Raw genomic sequence first — 10,326 nt, 5'->3', positions numbered from 1 at the left:
TTTTGGAGCCAGAAGTGACCATATAAGGACAAGTGTGTGGAACTGGGAACAATATGTATTGCTCCACCTCTATCCTGATCTTGATCTGACTCAGAACCCGAGGACATGCTGTGGTAGCGACTTNNATAATCTTGATTCATACTTGATCAAATTAATCAATAACCCTGTTTTATGGTCTATTTTACTGTAAATAAGACCATAATTTACTAAATGAACATAATGCTGTATTGAAAAAGACTTGAAACTAGCGACTGAGACATAAACTTATTCGGAAACTGTTTACTGAGGTAACTAATCAATTCAGGAGTAGGGTCATTTTCTCATAAACTTACATAGAATCTGACTTATTTTTGCCTGGAGTCACCTTTAAAAAAAAAATGCAGTTTTAATATATTAGCTTCCCTGTTTAGACCCAGAAGCTATGTCTACTATTTATTAAACTGTCTATGGGTAAAACATACTGAGTATACAGACATAGGGCAGATGACTACATTATGATGCAGAGGGGAAAATGTTCTTTTGCATTTTACAGTGCAAAGACCCTCAAAAGACTTAAAAAGATTTTGAGCAGCAAGTCATCTTAACACATCACATAACTCTTCTCAAAATATTCTTGTCATGGCAACAGCGCCATCTTAGTTTATTTTTGCCCTTTCTGCCCATTTTCAGTGCCTGTCAGTTCCACCACCTCAATAGTCTTTTTTCCACAGCAGATATGTTGACTTGTCATAGCAGGACAAACACAGGTGTCACTAATAACATTAACATTAAATTTTACATTAACTCTGCTCGTTTCCCCAGTAAGCCTTGACAGTGTAACAGTAAGCTATCATGCACAACTTGAAGCAGCTAAATGGAATTCAGCCATAATTAATTGTATTATTTAAATGTGTTTCTCTTACTGTGACATATCAAAATATATTTTGTTAAAAAGGTCCACAATGACCATGATGTCCATGATGAGTCAATCAATTCTGGGATACTGTGGCATCTGTAGATAAAAATGGTTCTTTCTGAGATAATGAAAACACAAAAATTCCTATATTCAGGTGATTATACACTAATTAAACAAATCTATGAACATCATATTCCATTTCTGACAATAGAGCCTCCTAAATGTTACACACCAGACCTTTAACTAGTATTGAAGAAACCTAACCTTTTTCCTGTATTTGTTTTGAGCCGACACAACACCCACCAACTGTCACGGATTGGTATTTATAGGACAATTAAGACCTGGCCATGTAAATTCAAATAATAATTCAAATAAAAGTCAGACTGCATTGACACGTGGCACCCACACAATCTCAGGATCAATCTTGGAACAGATTTCATTGCCCAGTGTGTTAGTGCACCATCTATAGGTACTCCAGTCAAATAAACAAATGCCCTCCCTGCACCTCCTACCGGCATCCATAGTAGAAATATACAAACCTGGCTGAAGCAATGTTGCAACCGTTCAGGCAAACTGGTGTATGCCTCAATTTCACTTTATTTCAAAATGACAGAAGGAAATAGTGTGCAATCAGTGCAAGGCGAGAAAAACAGTGTGAGCTTGAAAGTACCGGTGAGGGAAACACACACACCCCTTACCCACTAACTGTAGAAAAATCTAGGTCTAGGTAATATGTATAGATTGGCTTTTTTGGGTTAAGAGTTTTTCTGAGGTCCAGAAAAATGCTTGTCGTTACAGGTTTTGCTACTATAACAAATTGTGTTATGTTGCAGCCAGGGTCACACAAGTTCATTGAATAGTGTTTACATTTTGACTTGTACTGAGTTTGGGCTCATCCTCCATCTTCTGAGGAGGCCAACTGGGGCCAATTGGCCAAAACACCCGACTGGTCAGGACCACCATGGGAGCCTGGTTCCTCACTCTCCTTAACGAAGAGCCATTAACAATCAAAGTCTTAACGGCCCTGCAGCTTAACGAGGGGACTTAACGAGCTTCTTAATGAAGCCCCGGCCATCATTACCACAGTGAGTGGTGGCAGCGCTGATTGAAAGCACAGCTCAGAGTCATTCTGGAGCAAGAGAGCCCAGCCTAAGGAAACCAAATCCATTTAAGACTGACCTCTCACCCTTATCTGTTCCTCCAAGATTAATAGGAAAGTATAATAAGGAAAGCGCACTTAACCAGATATAATGGCTATGGATATTTTATGGCTACAGAGGTGGCACAGCTTTAGAATATCTTTCAGCCACCTGTCAGTGTGCAAAAATATCCAAACAATATTCTAACACAACTGGTTATCACCATATTTCACATCCGCTTAACTTGAATAATATGACATCTCATAACTCCTGCATTTCATATCCCCCTGATATACCATCAAATATATCAAGAGCCAAACAATATGAAGCCACTGGCCACAAAAGCCAAATTTACTGATGTGTCACCTCTGCTTGGAGAGTGATTTCAGCTTGATAAGCTGCCATTTCCATTTTCTCTGGCGCCAGTTGTGTATGCAACAACCAGCCTCCACAGACTCCTAAATCTCTTCAATTACTTATATTATCATAAGGTAATATGCTTATACTCATATACTCAATTTCACATTTTTGCAATAACCATAAATCACGAGGCGAGGAGGAAAAGTACTCTCTGCCAACCTCTAAATCACTTAAATAACTAATATCCCATATACACAATTTCACATTTCTGCCGCACAATAAATCATAAAAACACCAGGAAAATGTGTTTTTTTCCACAGCTGTGCATTAGCCTAATGAATGTGGATGTTTTCCCCCACAAATTCAGCATGTGTTTGTGTGTGTTTGCTGTGTTTGTGTGGGACTGAAAGGGAGGTGGGTTTACAGTGGCAGGAAAGATGACAAAATGTCAGCTAGCTGCTCACGTGAAACAGCAATAGGTGTACAGCAGCAGTGTGGGGCACCGCTGCGCCCTGCGATTGGCATCAAGGCTCAATTCCCCAAACCCATCAGGGAGAGTTTGCAGAGGTGCACAGGCAGGTGTGAGAATATCCCCCAATCTCCTCTGTAAGCCCGTGGAGGGGCGGAAGCTATTCATCTTCTGTGTGGTGACTTCAAAAGAACCAGAGGCCTATAGGGCAACTGCAAAACCCCACCAGCCAGTCAAATTCCACAACGGGGCTGGGTGGAGGTATCGCTGGGGGCTGGGAACAAGCCAGCTCTTTCATATCAGCTAGGGAGTGTCAAGCGGGGCAGAGGGGAGAGGGTCAGCCAATCGATTTGGAGCAGGCCCACCAATTCAGAGAGATGTCTGAAGAAACAGGCCAGTCGGGGAAAAACGGCAGCAAAATTAATTTGGGACAGGGCCCATATGAGTTCAGAGAGCCTGTTTGAACTGAAACCGTGCCTTGTGGACGGACCACCTACCACTGAGATATCAGTAGTTTTGCTTGAGGGTATGTGTAAGTGTTTGTGTGTGTACGTTTGTGTGCATATGTGTCTTATACTATACGTGACCATTTTAACAACAGTTTTTGCAGGTGTGTGTTGGCCACAGTAACTTTAAAGAAAGAGGTGTAATGACTCTGAGTCTCCTTCTGCCCTAGCTGAACCTCCACTTGGCACAGTCATTGCACAGAGTGGACCAGGAGCCAAGGCGTGACTAAGAATATGTGTGTGTGTGTGTTTGTGTCTGTGTACTTTGTGTGTGCCTCTGAGTGCCAGCAGCGCCTGACCTGGAGAGAGAAGAAACAGTTGAGAGCCGGCCAGGAAGTGTGGGGCGGTTAATAGAGCACAGCTCAAAGCTGAGGCCAACATCTACACGTCGACTAATAATTAAAGTCAACAACTCTCTGGGCTGACTGTGATCAGCTCCACCATCATCAGATGTCTTTGCTCTCTGTTCCATCTGGAGAGCGATGGATCCCCATCTGGGACTCAGGAGAGCGAGATATAACACACACCAATGCCTGCACACGTACACACAAACAAGTGTGTGGACACAGGTATAGTTGGCTCTTGTGATGCCTCTCAGATTCAAGAGTGGAATTAACTGCAGCAGTATAATTTGTATTTAACAGGTAAGGTATGGTATGAAAATGCTGAAACTACATTTTTTAAAAGGAAGACCCTCTCCAGCATTATTAATATTTTCTTTACTTACACAAAAAACACGTAACACAACATAACCTCCATTTTAACCTTCATGTGAGTCTCACAAGTGAAATAAAAGGCAAATTCACATATATTCCGAATTCCATTATGTTCCAAATGTATTAAATACTTTCAAGTTGAATAAGATACTTCCTGGGCAGGCCTATGTTATTTAGCACTAATTTGGGAGAAAAAACTATTTCTGTAGAGGTTAGTAAACACGCATTCATGACTGGCTTATCGTTAGACATGCTAGCAATTAACCAAATTATTTGATTGGAAGTGCACCAAATCAACACAGCAAATTTATGTTTCCTATAATTGCTGCCAAATTATGTGGTTATTTCCAGGGACTGTATTGGAAATTACAAACTCATGAAAGAAATTATTTTCATAATATAACATACTAAAACTTTGCTTTTAAATCAAGAGTTACTAAATGTATAGTTATTATCACTGTCACTGAATAAGCTAACTAGACACAGGCACTAAGTGGCTGCCTCACCTCCAGTATCTAAATGATAAACATAAAGGTGAATAATATGAAGTGATATATGATGTTGTAGCCTGATGTATTAGATTAAATATCTGGCGCTGTTGTAGGCTCATAGGGGACCTAATAATATGCATACAGTCCGTAATGAGTCATTGATTATATCAAAGGAAATAAATCATAATTTGAGTCTTGTTGTCATAGTCTTGGCCATAATTCCTGTCTGTAATAATAACATTGTAGTCATCAATGGCATTGATGGGATCTAGAAATGCAGTAAATTTAGTTTAAAAAAAGCCAGACAATCTTATTATACATACACTGTAGAGAGTGTCTGGTTCAACTTTAATATACTGTATTGTACACACGGTAGTTGTGCACACACTTGATTTTTCCTCCAAATAAGGTGGAGGAAAAATGATTAGATGATTTTTATACAGTTGTCATTTATAAGTCCTGCCTGATCATCAGGCTGCTCAGATTTTATTATTATGTAATTCTACATATATATTGTATAGACAGAAATTAAAATTATCCTTTGACTTTAAAATTCTTTCACCACATTTTCGATATAAACCATTATAACCACAACCATAAAAAGTATGCAAATAGTGTTTCTCACAGGTGTGACACTCATGCATGCACTTTTGCAGGCTCTCATTCCACTGCTCGGCTATCAGTGCAGGCAAAAAAAACAAAAACACCTTCCAATTATGCGGAGGCACTCAAACATAAACCCCCCACAGAAACAGAAGCAAAAACCAGCCAGCCTCTGAGGAGCACTTGTGACTTCAGAAGACAGACCTTTGTACTGTGACAAGTTTTAAATTCCGTCTGAACTTTCAATCAAACCCACTCTCGCAGCGAGTGTGTGTGGGGGGGAAATTGTCTTTTGTTCTGCGCTCATAGTAAAATGTCAGACGGTATTGAAAACAGTCTCTTCTGGCTCCCTGTCTGTTTGTCTTACAGTGAGACACAGTTTAAATACGTCATGAGAAGCAGGAGCTAATTGTTTAGCATTGATCCACTATTGATTGGGCATTGAAGTTTGGCTGGCATTGATTGGCTCTTTAATTCAGTTGTGGTGTGGACATGTTGCCTTGTTCTCGTTTGATCTAATTCAGTCTGTCTCTGGAGGGCACACTGTGTGGCCTCCACTTTAACACACACACACACACAAAGACTGCAAAATCTCTCTCCGTCACACTCACACACACTTCCTCCCACTCACACACTTCCTAACAGAACATTCATTATTCATCATTATTAGACTTTTCCTTTAGCACCATAAGCTGTTCAATGCATGTCACCACTGTTCCCTTCCTCCGCAATACATTATTCAGGACAAAACTGTGCTTTTAGCCTCAGAGTATGCAAATCCCACTTTTGATTATCATAATCAGCTGATGTATGAGCGGGAGTGTGTATGCGTGTGTGGCGGCTCGTCTGGGTGATTGTTTGTGTTTTATTGCTTCAGTGCTCCACTCTGGTGGTGTATACTTCACATCATATTTTTGGCCGAGGGAGACGAGCTTGGAAAAGACCACTGGAGGCTTAACTCACTGCTGTACATTTAAAGGGCAAATCGCCCACATATATGCCACTGCGTGCCACTGCCAAGAGGAATGGCTTTTACCGTCAGGAACCAAAAGTCTTTGTGTCTGTGTGCATATAAAGGAGAGAGAGCAACGTGTAGTAATGAAAGGGAATTTCAAGCACTGTTTATTATCTTCTCATTAGTATTGAGTTTTTGTGAAAAGGTGGTATGATTGATTTTTTGCTTTTTGATGTGAATTTGAATTTGTTTGATTTGAATGTGCAGCTTGTGGATGTGTAAAATATGGCACACAGTCACATAAAATAAAGGATAAAATACATTTGTAATATATTGTTTAAAAACATAGAGTTGTACAGTCACAAAATGTATGTGGAGTCCTTGCATATTATCACACTTTTAATATATTATATAATACCTTATATGGAGTGTATACTCAATGCTTAATCACTATTGTGTGATTGTTGAAGTCGAATCATCTCAGCATGTGTGTGTTTGTGCTGCATGCCTCTCAGGATGCATTAAAATATTAACCTGTGTGTCTGCATCTGTCAGCAAGCTGAATTGAAGATTCCCTCCTCTCCTTCTCTTCTGCTCCCATCTTCCTCCTCCTATTTCTTCACCTCTGTCACCCTCTTCCCATCAGGTGCCACCTATCACCCATTCGCTTTGCCCTCCACTGGCCTCCTGCTCGTCTCATCCTGACCCTGCTCTCTTCTTCTGACCTGCCCTCGCCGTGCACCTTCTCTCCTCTGTGGCTGAGCCTCCTCTCTCACATGGCCTCCACTACTCACACCAGCTGTTGGGCACAAAAAACTTCCCACATCCCACTATTAATAAGTGTGCAAAGAAATGCATTAAACTATTGATGTTTTTATTACAATGCTAATTGACTTAAAGCTGCTCTAATCCATATTTCTATGTTAACAATGAATGAAATGACTCAGTTTAGCGGAGTATTTCAGCGTATTTCTGCTCATTACATTGGTTGTAAAGCCTGCAGTTTTACTCTTTGGTTAAACTCTCATTGCTTTCATCAACCTTGTTTTCAGCATCAGCAGGTGGCTGTTTTCAACAAAATAGCTTTTATAAACCTACTGTACACTACTGCTTAGCACCAAACAGCAGGCAGACACACTAGCTAGTGAACATAGTGGAGAAAGAGCCAAGAAGAGCCAGATATTAGGCTCAGATGACTAAAAACAGCTAAAAGAATGTGAATATTGGATTTATATCACCAAGTGGCCAGAAACATGACTTCAAATGAATGTTAACATTGTTTCCTGTCTGTCAGATGTACAAAAAGGCATCTACACATTTGCCATAACAAATACAATTCAAGTGATTTATGTTTAGTTAAAACATGGTTGCTCATTTAGTTTCACAAGGAATAAAGTTTCATGGCCTAAATAAACAAAATGAAAACTTCCAGTGAACAATTTTAATCCCCTGTTTCTAGCCTTTCAGTTAGCTAATAGCACACTAACAGGCTAGACTAAGATGATGAACAGAAATATACAAATATTATGCCTGTGTAACATGAGCATGTTAGCATGACAACCAACATTTAACTTCAACTTCATATCACCCATTTTACAGTTTGGAGTCCAATTTCTTATATGTGCTAAAAAATTTATTAGATTGCTTAGTTGTTGTTTTTTTTTACCATATTTGGATTACCAACTTTTCTTCCTTTAGTGCTGGAATTTAGTCCAAGAAAACTAAAGCTCAAATCTCAGAAGCTTGCCCAACAACCCAATTTACCACAGCATCAGTGTTAATCTGGGAATACTCCACACTGATTAAAGCCAATGATTTAGTACTTTGATACTGATAATGTGGTGATATTTTGGGTAATATTGAAGCTCAGATTGAGTAAAAACTTAAACATTAAAACAGACAACAAATCACTGCAGCTACATAAAGATATGTATATTGCATTGTGTCACCCACTGGTAAACGGCAGCTTATTCATATGCTAAAGTTCGAATCAGACTTGTTTAGCAACAGTGATGATTGACGGCCCAGATCCTATGATTAGCTGCATTAATCTGTTCCACTATAGCTGCCTGAGGGTGAGTTGTGTCACCTTTCAGCTCTTGCCTTCATTCCCCTCGCTCGCTCTCTCTCTCTCTCTGTCTCTCTCCCTTTCTGTCATGTGACTCCTCTTCTTCTCTAGCCATCCTCTGCCCTCCTCTCTCGCCGTGCCCTCGCTCCCTGACTCACAGGCTCCTTCGGGGCCACGGGGAGAAGTGGAGTGCACGGTACGGGCCAACGCATAAATATTAGCTCAAGGTCACGGTCACAGTGCTCACACTGGGCTATGCATAATCATGAATTCGACTCCTGCACAGCCTCTTCACTTCACATATTCCCTATGTCACATTACTGGGCCCGGGCTAAACACACACTGTGTTTCTCACCATTGACACGGCTAACCTTGACGGGTTCCCCTCAAGAGATAAACCAGTTCCAACTCCCAATTTGTGCTTTACTTTATGTTATTGCATTACCATGTTTTGTTAAAGTTAACACACACATACTAACCCACATTTCTAGGGTTATCTACAAATGCATTTTTATATTAGGTTGAAATGGTGTAGATGTATTCTAAGCGGTTCATATACTCTCAGAGATGAAATACTGCCATTCTCACATCCGGGACAACGATGCTTTAAATTCAGATGCTCGCTTTGCTGATTTGTTCGACATTATCCCGAGATGAAACACGGTCTATAAAGAGAGAAGGGAGATTGGAAATAAAGGAGAGAAAGGCAGGCTGTGTTTCCTTTGAATTCCATCTTTAATAGACTCCACAGTTTCCCCTCTTTTCTTCCTCTTCTTCTCCCCTTGTAGCCTTGTTCCCTCAGTCATCCCGTCTATTATTTTCTCTATGTGATCCTGCACCCACTCAGCACAGAGACACATTTGAATGTGGTCTCCACAGGGGCTTGCAATAAAATGGTATTTAACTGCTTTCTCCATTCTCTCACTCTTTTCTCCCCTCCTCTCTTGTATTTTCCTCTGTGTAAACCCTGCCCGTCTCTGCGCTGATGCCCTGGATTCCCGGCTGCCTCTTTTCATAACCCTCTCCTTCTCTCTCTCCGGTCTGTCTTTCTCCGGCTTGCTTCAGGCCTCGACGGGCTGTGAGGTCAGCTTTAGAAGCGTGTGTGATCTCTCATTCCTTCCCCTCTTCTCTTTTTTCTTAAACTGCCTCACACATTTTTGCCCTCCGCAAGTTGTAAGCCATTAACCTTTCCTCACTTTCCACCAATCTCACTTTTTTCCCTTACCCCTCCGCTCTGTATATCCGCATGCCATTAACTCTGCCCTGACTGTACCATACATCCCCTTTCTTTCTTAACCTCTTTCTGTTCTCGCTACAGTTTCACCCCCTTACTTCCGCATCATCCCTTCTTCATCCTGCATGGTAATCTCCTTCTCTTCTGCCTTGTTATCTCCCCCTCTCTTCCCTCCCTCCAACACCGTAGTCACTCTCTAATTGCTGTCTCACCCCTGCTGTGCTCGGACCCGGAGGCTAAATGATTTCTACAGGGAGAGTAAGAGTGGAAGAACGTGAAAACACAGAGCAAGAGACATTATTGATGAATTCCTTGTCAGGAGGTGTGTGTGTTTACAGTTAGTGTTGGCCCTCCTATTGGCACCATCACACACTTTCCTTGTTTTTATATTTTATGTCTCCATGCCTCTCGCCTCCTTCCTTCTTTCATAAAGGACCCTTTTATCTCAGTAGTGTTATTTATGACTGTGAAGCAGGACTTATTAGCTTTCTGTGTTTTGTGATGTGTTTGTTTACAAACACAATGTGGATTTGTGTCACAAAGAAGTATTTGTGTTTTCCAGAATGTGTATTTATGTCAGCCTCCCTTGAGGTCAGGAGATGAAATTAAAAGCACGTGCTTACAACTGAAGTAGAAGAAGTCGCATCGTTTTACTTGCGTAAAAGTAGTAATAACCACAGTGTGAACATTTTGGAAAAAATGTGGCAAAATGGCGGACTCCGCCACTGAAACACCAGCCATATATAGTGTCAAAAATTGGGTCTATGAAAATGTTAAAGATTATGACTTTAAAGGGTACTCTACATTATATTGTGTAAAATCTGTGAAGTCCCTCTTTAAAGATCCAGTCTGTAACATTTAGGAGAATCTATTGGCAGAAATGAAATATA

The 10,326-nt window shown here is 40.7% G+C and overlaps 1 protein-coding gene across 1 annotated transcript in view; it reads right to left on the bottom strand.

Annotated features, from left to right (window-relative positions):
- The window catches only part of LOC118334823, a gene marked incomplete at its 5' end in the record, with an annotated part of 80,875 nt that overhangs the window by 64,882 nt on the left and 5,667 nt on the right, over positions 1–10,326 (bottom strand).

This window comes from Morone saxatilis, unplaced genomic scaffold (genome assembly GCF_004916995.1).
Source record: "Morone saxatilis isolate NCDOM2014 unplaced genomic scaffold, NCSU_SB_2.0 Contig23, whole genome shotgun sequence".
Taxonomy (NCBI): domain Eukaryota; kingdom Metazoa; phylum Chordata; class Actinopteri; family Moronidae; genus Morone; species Morone saxatilis.
This window is presented reverse-complemented; position numbering and strand designations above follow the sequence as displayed.